The sequence below is a fragment of the Cuculus canorus genome, chromosome 2 (assembly GCF_017976375.1).
Source record: "Cuculus canorus isolate bCucCan1 chromosome 2, bCucCan1.pri, whole genome shotgun sequence".
Lineage (NCBI taxonomy): Eukaryota > Metazoa > Chordata > Aves > Cuculiformes > Cuculidae > Cuculus > Cuculus canorus.
Window position 1 is genome coordinate 90,891,809 of NC_071402.1, and position 17,509 is coordinate 90,909,317.

The following is a 17,509-nucleotide window of genomic DNA, read 5'->3' on the forward strand; positions in this document are numbered from 1 at the left end:
TAGTTCAGATGATATCAAGCTAATCAAGCTTAGAAGGTGAGCTGTTCTTGCAAGGGTGTCTTCTGCAGCCATCTGCATGAGATCGCTGTTATTTGAGCTGAAAGAAAACCCCTGTTGTACGACCACATGAGGAGGATGGGCCAGCTACTGCAGGGGGTTTGCAATACACTTTTAGAGCATGCTGTTCGGGGCAAAAAGTTTTGGAAAATGTTTCTGGAGGCTGAGAAAGCTCACAGAGCCCTGAAAATATTTAACATGCCCTTCTTGAGAAAGGCATTTTGAAGAAATATGGATTGCAATCCGAATGCAAGCAGCTTCTTTCTGCTCTCCATCCTCAGAGACAATGCAAGTGGATCAAGCAATTCAAGAGGCGTAAACTGGCCCTGGAGGAGCTTCAGACCAATGTTTGGGCCTGCTCCCTAAGCCAAAAAGAAATAAGGTGGCTGCAAAATCATTGCTTAGTCACCTGAACAGTTTCTAATGCTGTTTGCCAAAGCACTGGCTGCCATCACAGGCACACCAGCTCCTTCTCCCTTGTAGTGTGCAGCCCCTGTGCCATCGGCTGAGCAGAGATTGTCAGCTGTTACTTAGCAGCCCAGGCTACTCACATTACAAAATCTGGGAGATGGAAGCTGAAACCAGAGAAGCTGCAAACATGGGCTAGCAGCTTCCTACAGCAGAGCATGAAAGGCAACCCACCAGGAGTAGCTCTGGCACATAGGAGAAGGCAGATTTTCAGTGTTAGGTGCTCAGAAAACCTACAAGAGCACACACATTTGCACAGTACCTGTGAACCACTGACTCTGGGTACGTGTACCAGCCCACAGTGCCTGGAATTCAGATGCTAGGACTTGCAAGGCTCTCTCCTGTCGCTGTTAACTGACAGCAGTTGTAAAGGGTACCAGAGCAAACGCCCCTCTCAAATGCACTGCTAGCATCTCCATCCTCCAGCAATCTGCCAGGCTGATACGCCTCTACAAACAGTCTTGGCAGAGCAGCTTCCTCAGCCAAAGTAAGTTCTGTATCAGTGGCTAAAGATCAAACCATATCTATCTCTGAACACACCTTTGTTAGTTTTGGCTGCACCTTTTCAGATATCACCTGCCTCCCCAGGCAAACACATTCCCATTCCAAGCTCCACAAAACTGCTTTCACCTGGCAGGTATCTGTGCACTTACTGCATCCACAGCAGTGGCAAGCAGCTGAGGGAGAGCCTCAGGACTAACACAGCTGCAGCAAGCAAGTTGCAGGGAGTAGAGGAAGGAGCTGGAAGCAGATTCACAGTTAGATTGCTGCTTGGCTTTGCTGGAAACAGGAGCGGAAAGCTGGCACCAACATCCAGCCGCTCCAACGAACATTGTGTTCATATGCAGAGTTACAGACCAAATGATCTGTCAGTTGTTCATCTGGAGAACAGGTTTCACCAGCCTGGATTAAATGATTACGTTGCCGCAGCATGTGCTTTTGCTGCTTCAGGAGATAAAGAAAGTAAGGCAAAAGCACCACAGAGAGAGGCCTGACCCTGCAACCAAGCTCCAAGCACTTTTATGCTTGGAGGAGGTTTGGACCAGCACAGAGCAGTGTGTTTAAAAGGAAGTATTTCAGGGCTCATGTGCTGAAATCACTAGTGCAGGAGAACATCTCATTCAAGTCTAGGACGTGTATGCTTTGCCTCATGTTACTGTCTCCAGATGTGCTGTCTTTCAGAGCCTTCTGCTTCAAGTTCCCACAAAGCTGAAGGCCGAGTTAAGTGCACTTGGAGGTCTAAGAGCACGTGCAGCAGCGACAGTCTCCGCCATAGCCTGTGTCCTGCCTTCACAAAACTCCGTTGAGTGACTCCCTTAGGATGTAACTGCAGTCGACTTCATTCCAGGCTGTAAGCATATATCTGGCTATGGCCATTACTGCGAGCACACGAGGAGAAGAAAAGAAACATAAAGGAGAAAGTATAAAACAACAGTCTTGCAATCCAAGTCCAGTTAGGATAACAGAGGTTTTCTTCTGTAGAAAAAGGTTACTTTGCTACCTTTGGCAGCTTCTCCTCATTAGTCTTTTACAGTGCAGAAAAGAGAGTTTGACACCAGCTTGGGAGACTCAAAAACATGACATTACGCCAAATACACGTCCCTCAGCAGCACCCCTTGAAGGCCTCTGGAGCACACGTAGGCAAAAAGCAGATGCCCAAAGAGGCAACACAGCAACTTTATGATTATTTGACACCAGGGAGCCAACAGCGTCTTTCTACACTCCGTGGCCTTTGGTGGGTCACCAGAGCTTCCTCATACCTCTGTCTCTCTGGAGAGGATGCATCTGCAGTGGGAGCAGTGAAAGACACAGGGACACAGCAACAGCACATGGAGCCACCCCCTCTGCCCCCAGCATGTCTCTCAAGATGAAAGGTAGCAGTAGCGCTATCACTTTTATACTTGCCTTTTTTTCTTTCCAGAATGAGCAAACTCGAGTGTCGGTGCATAGCCCACCCTCCAGGACAACACAAACACTGCTCTGGGGAAGCTTTCTAGAAATAGCCTGCAGCGAGCACCCAGCACCCAATGCTGCAGCCCAGGCAGTTGCAGGCTGGCAAATTTCTAAGCCATCCAAAGTAAGGTCTTATCAATGGGAAGTGTCAGGCAGGTTTAAGCAACACTGAGCTGCCTTCCCCACATCAAGTGGCCATGGAAACATGTGGGATGGCTCCCAGTCAGTCATTTGCATTTGTGACTCGTGGATGACTCTTTAAAAGTACATCCCAGTGCACGTATGGATGTACTCCAAGCACATGACCTACGAGGTGGGTTCAAACTAAAGTGACTCAGCCTCATGGTTACAGGAACAAAATTAGCAATGTCTTATGTCTCAGATGGGGCTAGATGGCACTGTAAGTTAGTTAATGTGCAAACACTTCGCCTCAGGAGATTTCATTTTGGCCTTATGAGCTCCCTAAGGTATATTTTCCAGAGCTGGGCTGGTAATTCACACTGACAGCCTGATTCAACACATTTTCTAGGTACCTTGTTAGAAATTGTTTCCAATAATTTAGTCATTCTCTGGAATTTACTTTTTTTTTTTTTTTTTTTGGAGCAAATAATTCCTGGCTTGCAAGCACTTGAACATGTAATATTTATTATAAAACATGTGTTTTGCCCCAATACTTAGCTTATGTTTTCCCTGCTTTAATTTATTTCTCCTCACTAGCCCTTGCCCTGCATACCCTTTGTTCCCGTGCTGGATCCCTCTACCTCTCCCAGGAGAACAGCGATGAAATGACACTTGCCTCCCAGGCCTCCTGGCACATCACCCCTTCTCTTTGGGATCAGCTCAGTGAGGCAGAGAGCCCTCTGGCCTTGAGCCCCTGAATCATTTAAGGATGCACAGCTGAAACAGAGCAAGGAAAACTGGTGAAGGGAGGCAAGGACCAGTTTTGCAGTGCAGGCGCCTGGTTGTATTCAGGTCAGAGCACTCAGGTCCTGCAGCCTCCAGCCTCTGCATGGAGCTGGTTTGGTGATGAACAAGTAAGGATCTGCCCTAATCTCACACCCAGACCATCCAGAGCCACCGCAATCCCTCCTCAGGCAAGCACGCTATGGCTGATGGCACCTTGCCACCACAAGGGAATGGCATCCACATGTCTGGAGGGGAAGGGGGATGATGTTCCATCCTGCTGGAGCACATCTGCCTCTGGAGCTGGGAAGAAGATGGCCACCACTTTAACAGAGATTGTATCCATCCCATCTAATATTCAAATGAGTATCTCTCCCATCATTTAACAAGGGGAGCAGCCCCTTGAAAAAAAACCTCTTCCTAGCAGAGAATCCCACCAGCTTCCTGACAGCCTAGGTCATTCGTGCCTGTGAATCTGCTTTCCCGTTCCTCAAGTAACAGATTAGTCACGTACATTTGCAATGGCAGTGATTCTGCCAAATAGCTGAGCGGTGGGGATGGAGGAGGAGAACGGCAGCATGACAAGAACAGGCAGAGGAGGGGAGAGGAGAAACAAAATGTTTCTTCCTCTTCTCCAAGTTCCCTTCAGTTTTCAACAGTGTTTGCATGCACAAGCTACAAAACAATTGCATCACATACTGGAGGTGAAATCCAGGCGTCATTTAGCTGAGAGACTCGGACATCCTTGTCTCTCCCCTTTTCTCCCCAGGCTGACAAGAAGATTGCAAAAACTCCAAGAGCTCTTCGGAGGCTGGGACCAAAAGCCTCCCTTAATATGGACCACGTTTGGCAATTAGAAAAATCTCTCGCTTGAGCTCCCATCTTGCAAGTGACTGACAAATGCCAGAGTGCAGCAGAGCTGACAAAGGCTCAGGGCTACAAAGCAAATCACTAGGGAAGGAAAACAAACAGCAAAAGGCCCCCAGAATATGGTTCCTGATTAATACGTGGCTTACTGCAGTTACTTACTTCTTCCAATAAGAAGCATGGAAAATCACCATCACCATTACAGAAGCAGCACATGGAGCCTGTCAGCAGGTCAGACTGCTCCTTCGTGCTGTACATGCTTATGTCAAATTGTCCCTGTGCCGACACACTTCTAGCTACAAATGCCCTGCTAGGTAACAAAGACAAAGACTAAACGTGAGAGCACCTGATTGATCCGGTAACAGTAAAAAAAAAAAAAAAAAAGCAGGCTGTTTTGGGTCATCTGAGGTGTGCACACATTCCTAGACGCCCAGTCTGTCCCCTGTAGCACAGGTAAATGCTAAATGGGCAGTATGGCCTAGAGAAACTGTAAAGAGAGGGAAAGCAGACAAGTGCCTCAGGGAAAGCAGATGAGCAAGTTTGCAAGACAAGTGTTGCTACTGCAATAAGAGATAGGGACACACGTAGGCGGTGCCTGTCCTGGTAATAAATAACAGCTACAAAACTCTTATTAACTTCTGTAAAACTTGTTGGTTCTGCCAGGGTGTCCATCACAAAGTTACCTCTCAAGTGTTAACACTGTGTACTCAATTTAGCAATCCCACACAAAGACAGAAAACACAGCAGGTCAGACACAGCATCCAGTATGCCAGCCAGGGGGAGTCACAATCTCGAAGGATGCATCTTTGTTATCATAAAAATTATGTTCCCTTCCTGTATCCTCCACCTTAGGGAACAGCTCTGAAAAAGGAAAATAAAATACAAGCAACCCTTCTGAGACAGGAACCTTGTTATAACATGAAATACCAAAGAAAACTTCAGAAACTTCTAGCTTTCCTTTGTAGAACAAGCGGGCATAAGGCTACACGTGAGCATCTGGGCTGGTGCACTCACCCGCAGTCCTACGCAAGCCTGGCTCCATTGACTAGTGGGGATGGGAAGCACTGAAACCCTTCTTCTCTCACTGTCCCACTTCCCAGAGGAAATTCAGGGCAGCAGTGGTCCAAAGCTGGTGGGCAGTCCTGACCCACATGCTGTTAGGCTTCCCCACAACCCCCTTTAAATGCTGTCACGTTTCAGAAACAACGTAGAGAGGAGAGGGTAGTGCATAAACTGGTGCTGGCACTACACCAGGACATAGATTAGACTAGTCAATCATTTTAATAGTCATCTAGCAGAAATAATCTATTTATGCAAAGTACACTAAAATGCACGTAGTACTCTGGTCTTTTTTTAACTCTAATTGGGGTGGTCTTGACCCAAACAACTGCCCTGGGTAGCAAAGCCATATATTTGGGGGATTTTTTTTTGGTTGGCTGTTTCCAGAACTGCCCTAGATTACTATTTTGCTTAGGATTTTGCTTCAACATATATAGCTTTGTCTCTTTTGACTCAGTGTCACGTATTTGGCAGACAGAAAAAAATATAGAGCAGTAACCGACACTACACATACTTAACCATGCAACACAGGTTTATTCTTCTAGGGCACCCATGTTTTCTTGTTCCTGTCCCGAGTATCTTTTCTTTTAGTTGCGTGAGGACTTGGCTGCTCAGGAAAGATGCTAGGTTTAGAATTACTGGACCTAAGGAACAGGAGGTACATAGACAAGCATCATGCTCATGGGAGAGCTGATGGTTTTACTAGGTCATCATCTAACCCACGCAGCCAGGGCTGCAGGATGACAGTGAAAGAGTCAAGCTGGCTCCAGGACAGATCTCAGCATACATCTGCAGGAGTTTTGTACTCCATAGAAGCACTTTGATTTCCCTTAAGGAAGAGAGGACATCAGAGAGAATTCTTCTCCCTCCATGTGCACCATTAAAGTCCCCAAAGTTGCATGCATGGGGAAGGATGAGTTAGGTGTTCAGAAGCTGTTACCTGCTATCTACTGAGCAAAACCACAGGGAAAAAGATGGTGCACCCTGTGCTCTGTGTCCATCCCACACACTGACAGACAATAAAAGAGCACTGAAAAATAAAACATACTGCTTCAAAAAGCCCTCAGGAGAGTAACTTCAATGGTATCATATTTTTTTTCCGCTTCTTTCTGATCCTTTTTTTACTGTTGAAGTTGACATCTTTTCCTCTTGCTGAACCAGCATTTCCTGACAGCAAACCATTGTCAGGAATTTTCCATCCAGCTCTTGAGTGGATTTCAACACTCAGTGCTTGTGCATACTTATGAGAAAAGGTTAATGTCAGTCTCAGAAAAATATCTACAGGATGTGCAAAAGGGTACCACCAGCGAGGAGCAGAGCATTCATTTGGAGAAGTTCAAACACTAGCCAGTTTCTCTGCCTCAAAACTGGGGTCAGCTCCTCTCTGTTCAGTTACAGCTGTGATGGTGATCCTCCTTCATGTGCTTACTGCCCAACTGATCTGTCACTTGGAAGAAAACCTTCCATGGGGAACCCTGCCTTTCATGACACAGCACATCCACTTTCAAATCCCCTGGGGATATCTTGATAGTTTTAAAACTAAACATTTCAGAGAAGAGCATTGCTCTCCCGATAGACAGCAGTACAAATAGGCCTCAGAAGCTAAAAAAGCGAGGCAGGTGCTTGTGGGAAGAGATGGGAAGAAATTCAGTAGACAGTTTCTTGAATCACTGCCTCTAATGCCTGATCGCCATCACCTTGTCACAGCTGCCCTAGTGGTGACAGGGTGGCTCTTCATGTTTGGAGGACTTTACACAGCAAAATCTTTCCAAAGATGAACATGTTCTGAAGTATAATCATACCCAGGTAACATTTTTAAAAGCTGGAAAAGAAAAATCCCCCTACTCCATCACAGAGCTGTTGGGCACGTTGCAGCCCAGCAACAGCAGCCCCTCATCTACAGTGGTTGTACTCCAGTGGCTGGGAGGCAGCAACCCAAAGAGCCATGGCTTTTTGGGGGACCGGCCTGTCCACATTCAGAATTTCTGCCTGCAGAGCATTCAGGCCAAAGCTGCCTTAAAATCCTCTTAAAGGCAGACAAATGACAAGAGAGCATCTTTCCCTTCAAAGCCCAGCACTCCTCCTCCGAGACACAATTGCTGCTGTCATCAGCTTAAAGGGCAAAAACTTCACCAGCAGGTTTATGAGGGGGAGCAGGAAGAGTTAACCCATATTCATCAGCCCACCCACTGTCATCAGCCAGAAGCTTTGAGCACACTCCTGGGGAGGTGGAGGGACACAACAACCCAGCAGTACTTCCAAGAGAGGATGTCTTCCCTAAAGGACACAGCTGATTCATCATCCTGCTTAAGCATCACGGCCCGTTTCAGCTGCAGAAGCCTGACCTGTTTGGCAGCAGCCAGCCAGCATCAGCTGTCTCCTGGAGAAGGGAAAGAAAAGGAGTGAAAAAAAGCATTGAAATGACAATATGAGCAGAGGAATGGGAGGAAGATGTGGTGGGGGTGAAAGAGGTGGGCTTGTAGTCTCTGGTTGGGTAACAAGCTAATTCCTCACTGTTCCCTGCCCACAACTCCGTCTAATTACCCTGTTTCCTCTGAGCTGATTGGAAAGTGGCCTTGTGTCTGGAAAAGGCTATAAGCATCTTACATGCATCTGTTCCACCTAATCCCTAATAACTAGCGCCTGTGTGTTCAGGGAGAGGAGGAGGTGGGGGAGGACTGTCCGGGAAGGGCCAGGAAGGGTTTCCCATGTGCAATGCCATGTGGCAGCAGGCAGAGCTGCCCTGCCACCAGGGCTGAGGGCCTTCAGGGAACTAACGCTGTTCCTCTTCTGCCCATTTCACAATCTGAAGGCCCTCTTTCCTCCTTCCCCTTGCAAGAAGAAAAAAATTTTATTTTAAAAAAGAAAAAAAAAAGAGAGAGAGAGGACCAGGGATGGGAAGGACATGTTTTGCTGAGCCTTGCTGCAATTTGGAACTGTTTAAGCCACTCATTTTCCCCTCACACTAATCCTGCATTATCCTTTAGGAATGACGTTCAATTCCTGAAGGGGGGTGGGAGAGTGGAAGTGCTCTCCAGGGCCCTGCATGGTTTGCCCAGGAATTTGGATTGCACTTTTTATGTGCAGCTCCGGGAAGGGGCAGAGGGACAATTATGCAGCCGTTTAGTAGCAAGACAGGCACATTTTCAGCAAGCTATTCCTAGCAGGAGCTAATTCAACGTGAGGAGAGAGCAGGGATAAACAGCTCAATTTGCCAGTAAAAGGATTGTCACATCTGGAATTTACACAAGTTACGAGGAGCCAGGAGCCACTATTTTGTTTCGCTTGCACCACATCATAAAACATGTTAGCACTTTAAAAGCATTATGAGGCAGTTGTCTGCACCCTCCCCTGCCATCGGCAGGGGATGCCGGGTTTGGCCCTACATCTTGCTCAATGTCCTCAACTTTGCTCCAGCCCCTGGGAAGGGAGGCTTTTGGCCTCTAGCACAACTGGCTGGCAGTCTCACGTCACATCTCCACGTGATAGCCTTGGGGAGAGGGACCCATTGTGTGCACACCTCACGGGCGATGCCAGCCTCGACCCTGGATCAACCCATGTGGAGGAGGACTCCATCACCGATTGCATTAAACTGATTTCGAAAAGGTTGGCTGCACCTCTGTGGGGTGTTCATTTCTATGCACTTTCTGCATTTATCCATCCAGCTTTCCACTGTTTTGCTTTGGGATTTTTGCAGTTGCAAGCCGTGAGTACTCCTCCTACAAGAGCCTCCTCACTCATCCCTCAGCATGCTAATGGTGCCAGAGGTGGTGATGAGTCCCACGGGCTGAGTTGCACCTGGTTTCCTTACGAAGTCCTCATTCTCACCCCAACAAAAATGCTGGGAAGCATCTTGCAAAATAATGGTTCGATACGGGTGTCCACAGGCTGAATCCATCCTATCCTGTAATGGTGGATATAAAAAATTAAGGGGAAGAAAGCTGAAGTCGATGGCATTAATCATGGTTAATGGCTAACAGCATTATTTGATATTTTTACCTTTTACACCTGCACACAGCCCTTAAGGATGAGCAAGGCAAAACCCAATGACTCATTTTTTCCAATTAGTTTTTTTTGCTCATTTCGTATCACTAGACAGCAGTTACCCAAGAAATCTGCTGCCCACCGGCTTTCATGAACAACTGAGCCAGCTTGAGTGGGAAAACAAGTACGAGCACAAAAGTCACCCCTCGGCCCACAGTGCTGGTTGCAAAACATTGTGCAGAGGTAAAGGCTTGCAGGTTACCATGTGGAAACCCAGCTGTGATTTACAGCTCCTCCTCCTCATCCTCCCACAAAGGGATGAAGGGCTGCCTCCAGGAGGCTCACATCACCCTCCAGAAGACTGGCAGTATTGCTGCTCACTTTGCCACCTGCCAGCAGGGTGGGAACCTGACTTTTGTGAGTCATTGGCCTAGCCCATCCATCAGCAAGACCAGAGCCCCACCAGTGCTCACGTGTGCCTGTCAGTGAGCAAAACTCATGCCAGGGATGGTTGTCCCACTGAGGAATGCAAGGCACCGACCCTGAGAAGGCAACGTGATGGCAGATGCCCTCTACTCCAGCTCTTGTGACCAGCTGGAAAAGTGAAGTGAAAGAGCACAACGGGAAGCTGCAAGGTCACGCTTCACTTCTAACACTCTCTTCTCGGTTCACAGGCTTTCCTTTTTTTAATTTATTTTATCATAAAATGTTATTTTTTATTTTCTCATCAAGATAACTAAGAAAGTCACACCAGTTGAACCTGAGCTTTGCTAGCATGATGCAGAAGGCACCCTGCACCACTCTCACTAAAATTTAAAGCCCCTTGAGTTAACTTGGTGGAACATTCCCATGAGCGCAGCCTCCTGTCACTTTAAGATTAGCAGCTGAAAGAGAAAAAAATTAAAAAGTGTCTTCAAAACCTCCATCTTTAGGTACTAGATAAGTGGCATAAACACTCTAAGTACCCAGAACCACTGACGGTTTTCTGTTAATTCAGCCGCAAGTGCTGTGAAAACAGAGTCCATCTTCTGCCCAAGCTGCAAAGACTGCTTCAGTGAAGAGTGCTGAAGGCTCCTGAAAATCAGGCTGTGTGCCCAGTGCCCTACATAACCCTCTCAGAGCCTGCTTAGATCCTTTCTTTTTCCCCATTCTTAAAAGAGAGAAAATAAACCCTAAAGCCAGAGCCCCTAAGCTGCAGAAGCACTCCTGAAAGAAGCAGGCCACTAAAAGTGCACTGTTTTTTCCCCACCTCTACTTGCTTTGGTTTGTCAGTGCCTGGCAGTCACTTTCTGCACACCTGATTCCCAAGACTAATGGCATTCGGGCTGTGACCACAAGTGGCCCAGTAGCACGGACTTGCTGGAATGCGCAATGGTTGGCATGGAATAAAAACAGTAGCAAGCAGATGGTGTTTTAGGTTGAGAAAACATCTAATTGATCAAATTTATGGCCAAGAGGTTGTGCCTACAATTACAACTGCAGTCCCACTCCCTCCTCCTCAATACTCCATGTCGGAAGAGACCAGACGTATCACAATGGCTCCAGCCCTCTGAATACTTTTTTCGCAGTCTGGTCATTACACCCTTAGGAAAAATGAAAAAAAAACCAGCCCAAGCTGTTCCTCAAAAGACACACAGGCATGAACTCTGCCCCCAGCTACTCCTCTGAATGACAGGGGCAGCAGAGGTGTAAGAAGAGAGCAAGTCTGTCTTGAACAGATCTCCTCTATTAAAGAGTCAGTGCAGGAGGGCATTTACTTGCACCGAAGTACTGAAGACAAGGTAGGTATCCAAATACTTCTGAAGATCCAAGTTTGCCCAGCTGGTCAAAACTTACCTAGCATTTACTTGCAGAACTGGGAGGAGACCATGGATATACACCATCTGCGCCTCTCACAGTTAGTGCCTGTAGCAAGAGCAAGAGACCACAGTTCAGCAGCCATGTCTCCTTGTCCCGTGCTCTCCATAGAGATCTACTATCAATCCTTCAATATCCTGCATTCTTTGAGATCCCTTTCAAGCCCTTTATGAGGTTGTTTAAAATCGCTAAAGTCTTTCATGACGAATTCGACACACTGCATACACAGACACGTAATGGTTTTAAAAAGCGCTAAATGAATTCACTGTGTCCCAATTCATGTTCTGCATATTGCATGGTGCTCCCAGCCCAGATGTGTGAAATAAAAGAATAGCTATATTGCATGATAGAGCTTAACATGACAAGACTCTCTATTTTCTACTCTGCTTTCACTGAGATCCTCTCTTTCCAGGGTCCTCTCTTTCATAAATTTGCAGTTTGGGGATACTGAGCAGATTTAATCTGACAGCTTCTCTGGGGAAAGCCTGCAGTTTCCAGAAGACAGGCCACTGAGCTGATGCAGCTTCAGCACCATCACAGCCCACTAAAGGGCCTTCATTATCACCCATCTCAACTGAGCTGATTAACCCTCGAAAGCAATGGCTTATTTGAATTGTCTGAACTCTATCAAGACAAGACCAAATCCCCTTAACTCCTCTAATTCTAGGAGCTGGATTTTCAGCTCCCTTCATGTTTTTCCTGTCAGTCTTGCATTCTCCTTGTACTAAGTCACAGACTGAAGACTATACCTTGGGAAAACCCGTATCTGCAAGTCCCTGTCCTGGCCAGGGGAAAAGCTGATCTAGCTTGGAAGATGGCCCTACGGTGAAGGTATCCCTCCAGAGATCCTTTCCAATCCAAATGTCTCTGCGATGAAGGTATTACACTACTTGAACGGAGAGAAGCAGAGGCAAAGCTGCATGAAGCTGGGCTGACCCAGAGCATGGCTGGGACACAAGGCTCTCCTGGGAGCCTGGAGATACCTGTAAGGGGGAACATCACCTGGCAAAAGACCCACCATACCCTTTGGGACTGTCAATACTCAGCAAAAGGTCAAAAAGCACATCAACAGGCTACAGGACTGAGTGGCCACTCCTGAAAATCTGGTCACAAATAGCTTGCCGAAGTCTAAATAGAGAGTAAACTGGAAGAAGAACAAACGGTGCCTCCACTGCTCCCACTCCCAGGTCTCTTCTTTAGCCACAGGCTCTGTGGTGAAAAATTAGCTGCTGCAGCTTTATATAACAATTATGTCACCATTAGATATCAGAAAGCACCTGCAAAATCCAGTTAACTTACCACACCAAAAAAATTAAAAAAAAATAAAAAGGAAGGTACTTCAGATGAGAAGATAAAACAACGACATTAGCTTCAAGGGTGAAGCCTTCATGGTTTATATTTAAGCTTATTTAAGCTATTAACCTAACTTTAATGCAAATCCTTCAGAACTTTACCTAATACTCTATAATGGGAAAATGTAAATTAGAAATTTCAAAAGCAGATAACGAACTGCTTTTACAAACAGTAGAAGGTATTTTACCCACACCACAAACATTATACTCTATCTGACTGAGGGGCTGAGCAGTCAAAAACATTTCCACTTCCATGTGAACTGGTGTAAGTCAGGAAGAATTCAACCTGTCATTAACTGTAATAGAGACCTAAGGTTTTGCTCTGGCTGTAGATTATTCAACTATGGCTTTATGTTTAAATGTTTTTACAGTATCTTTCACACTGGGGCTTGGGGCCTCCGAGGCAGAGATGTGATTAGATAAAAGACCAGTCTAAGGGCTATTTGAATTTTTATCCTTACTTCTTACTGCCTCGCTTTTGTGGGTTTAAAGTATAATCTTTTTATTAATTAAATTCATATGAATATTCTGTTGCCTGCACAATGAATGTATAATTAGACTCAGGAGAAAGATTATGTGCTCTCTAGCTGATACTAACACTTCAGCATAAAGGTACCCCAGGCACCAGTAAACGTAACCTATGAGCTTCTGCTAATAACATGCTGCCTCTGCTCTCCAGAGGATTATCTTACTCTAGAGCTCTTATGGGAGCCGTGTATTGAAAGGGGCTGAAACAGATACCCTGTAATTTATGTCCCTCCTTAGAGCTTCTGTGAGGAAATACAGCCTTTGCTCCAAATTGTAGGGGATTCTTTCCTTCTCTGTCTTTTGAGTCTGAAGTTGACACACATGATCTTCAGGGAGCAAGAGGCTGTAGGGAACGTCGGTGTGGTTTCAAGGAAGAAAGTGTATTTTGTTACCCCAAGCTCCATCTCTTTTTTTTCATGTCCAGGACCACTTTTCCCCCTTAGAAACACAGAGAAACCTCTTAAATGAATTATATTAGGTGGGGCTCTTTCTCTCCACTCCAAAATTAAAGTATGTCTGCTGCTTTATCTTCACCAGGCACATATTTTGTCAGAGGTATTACCTCCCAGTACTTTTATTTGCTATACCTCATAAATATCAGAGTCCTTTTCCTTTCCTTTTCTTGGCACTTTCCCTATCACTTCTAGGTGGCTGGGGTTTGTTTTTGTTGTTGTTTTTTAACAGAGGTCACCCTCCCAGCCATCACATGATAATACCTTCTTTTCTCTGCCTCTGTGGTTAGACCAGCTCAGAAAACTAAATAAATATTGTGGAGAACTGACCCTTAAATATCAGGTTTGCCTGTACATTTTCACTGAGGTCTTCATTTCTTCAAATTGTAGGTGGTCTCCTTAAGACAACTCAGAGAGGAGCCTGTTGTAGCAAAAGGGGAAAAAAAGAAGCTGCAGAAAAAAAATCCCCTCAGGATGTTTCCTGTGGTAAAACAGAGTAAGGAATATTTCAGGAATGGTAAGGAGTATTTCAGGGCAGCTCCAGACAAATTCAAATCTGAATCTCCTGTGAGGTTCAGTGAACTCTGCGAATTGTGTGTTACCTCCAAAACCCCAAATTAGGCAACTCAAATCTGATTTTGGAGCAAGCACTGGGAACCTTGGCATTGCTGTACGTCTTGGCAGTTGTGAAGAAGGTTGGGTGGGTTTTTTTAAGATGTCTGTTTTTTCAGAGCAAAGTTTGCTTTAAACATACAATGGCCTAGCTACTGAAAATCGGCTTCTACCAACTAGTGTCAATCAAAGATTTAGACAAGGAGGAGAAAAAGCTCCTTTACTAAAAGTACAGTCTCGGTGTAAGCAATGTGCAGATTTTCCCTTATCTTTAAAAGAAAATGATACTGGAACAGGACAAAAGATAACAAAAGATATGCAGCCTCAATGTCTGCACTACCTGTGACATTGCTAACATTACCCTAAAGTTAACCCAGTAAGTCATGGAGTAACATTGCAGTTCAGTCACTTTTCCACAGGGTCTAAGTCCGTAAATAACTTTCTTCAGCAAGAGAGAGGCTTACTTTTTTTTTTTTTAACTATTTACACTGTCAATAAAACATGTCCTCTGCTGGCATTGAGGAGAACTATACCAGAGAAGACATAGGACCTGTGTCAGTGTACACTATCTCCAGATTTCGTCACACATAGCATGCTTCACTGCAATTGCTTTGCTTTACCCCTTGCTCAACACAAAGGGGTACCTGGACTTTAGAGTTTCATATCTGTCCCTAAACTTCAAGGCTGACATACCTAAAAATTGAGAATGAAACATGGTTCTGCTTTATAGCCCCAAAAGCAGACAAATCAGAAAAGCATGAAGTTACTTGACTGGAGAGCACTGTCATTGGTACCACTTTATGCTGACCATCTTGAAGCAAAGCTGCTCCAGTCCCAGGGCCACAGGTAGTCATGTTGGCCCCCGTGCCACTGTAGCACCCTACCACAGTATTCCCTCAGCCTTGGCAGAGCTGCTCCATGCCACTCACTGTGCTCTGCTTGCAAGCGTCTGATGGCTGCAGAGACCTGACATAAGCAGGCATCTGCTGAGACCATTCATTCACTTTTCTTGAAGGCCTTTCCTTTTGGGAAGGAAAACCCGAAGTATCTGCCTACTCACATGGAAACCTACCTCATATCTCAATCAGACCTGCTGAGACAGATTGCTAAACTTAAAATTACTAGTTCCAAGGGCTGAGACTGTGAATGACAGGTCAATTCATGCAGTGAACTAGCAAAGATTGCTGATAAATGCTTTCTAATTGAAAGGATAATAAAACACCTATTAGTCACTGAGGAGCCTGAAGAATGAGTTAGTCCTGGGTTGGGGTTTTTTTTTTCACACTAGGAAGATCAAGAAGTGCTAATCTCGTCAGCACTCGTCATTTCCTACCAGCCTAGTCACTCAAAAGGTTCCCCAAGGATCGTAACATTGCAGGGGATGACCAGTCACTGCTCCCTCACTCCTATTAAGGAGATGAACAGAAATAAGCATTAACAGCATGGGTGAAGTCCATTGTGCTCTGGAGAACATTGAACATTTTTGCGATTTGGGAAAACAACAAAGAACAAAAATAACCGCTCGCACACAGATCCCTTGGAAAACTGATTGTATGAACAATATGACATATCCTTTGCACAGCACCTTTTAGCCTGAAGCATGTAGTGGAGACTAGGGGGCATTAGGAATCCGGGTACACTTCCAGCAATACGAATACTCTGCTATATACAAGCAATTCGAAACTCAAATACTGGACTTTGCCCCAGAATGATCTCAACGTGTGTACCTTTTCTCACTAAGGCATAAGGGCAGTCATTCTGCCAATAGGACAAAGCAGTAATACAAGGCGTTGCCACAGAGGGAGAAGCCACCAGAGATGCCCTGCAAAAGTCCTGCGGAAAGGTCTGACCCAGAATCCAACTTCTGCAGCCTTAAAGTGACACAACACTCACTGCTGGGAAGGCACAAAACCAGCCACCACCCATTAGCAAGAACTTCTGCTACCTTATTTCTGCACTGGGTGAGCCTGGATGAATTTTTTTCAACTCTCTTTCCCTTTCCCTTCCCGCTTTTTTTCCACAGTGCTTGTGCTGTGTCTAGCACAATGGGTTACAGCCCTCACTCAAGCCTCTAGGTACTGCTGTCATATAAATAATAACTCACGACTCTTACACAGAGCATTGCTGAAATGTAGCTACACTAGAGTTAAGGTTGGGATGTGGCCAAGTGACACAAGTCACAGAGCACGTATAAAGCGAAGTTTTGCCAAAGACAGAAAGTCAAGCCACTTCTAAGTCCTTAAGCAGCAGACATCATTTTACCTGTTAAAATGTGCCTTGCTTTCCCCCTTCTCCCCCTGCCTCCACCCCAACATACCCACAGACTTCTCACTACATGGTATTTAATATCCACATCGTGAAGCCCAAGGCTTTCCAGAAGGTTGCAGCACTCCTGAATCTGTCCTTTATATGTTTAACTAGTGATAAATTTACTGTCTCTACATCAAAAACTGTAAATTCTTGACAAAACGAAGAGCATCTCCCATGGAAACAAATGTGCCCGGGTGGCATATCTGGCTAGAAATTGGCATGAGGGGAGAGAGAAAACAGTTGTACTGACCAGTGTGTGAAAGTATTCCAACAATGGTATGGTTAGTGATGCTAGTATTTATGGATTCAAAGAGCGTAGAAGCTTGTAAAACTGTTAGACTCTGTTCTTTACATTTCAGATCCCCAAACTCTCATGAAAGTTCAGATCAGTCTTGTCCAGCTCATACTTGTACTCAGTATGGCTTGCCTCAAGCCAAAAGCCTCAGGCTACAAACAGATGCCCTTCTTCATAGTCATATCTACAGGTAAATATTTTGACTGGAGCATACAAGGCATATCAGATCAGCAGCTTTATGCCAGTAAGTCTTAGAGATATAACTCACAGAGAAGGGGTAATGATAAGCAACTGTGGGCAAAAACTTCTTCCAGCAGCTGGGTCCAGAAGATATACTAACTAGTAGTGTAGTGCCTGCAGTACTACATTAACATTTAAATATTTAGTGCCTGGCCACAGGTGAAGGTCAACTCGTGTCACTCACTTGACAGCATGTGTATCTCAGATCTGCTCTCCATACGCACTCCAAACGTTATAATTACGAACCAAATATAGGTGGATGCTACTATATATATATATATATTAGTTGATGTGGTCTCTAAGAGTATTATCCCCACTGTGCAAGCACCCATGCTGGTATAAAACCGCTTTTTACCAATGAAATATGTTACTCTTCTAACTTGGGGATAAGCTGTGCCATTCTACATCCATATAAACTACTACATTCACATTCTCACTGCAAGATCATAGAATCATAGAATCACTAGCTTGGAAAGGACTCACTGGATCATCAAGTCCAACCATTCCTAACACTCCCTAAACCATGCCCCTCAGCACCTCATCCACCCATCCTTTAAACACCTCCAGGGAAG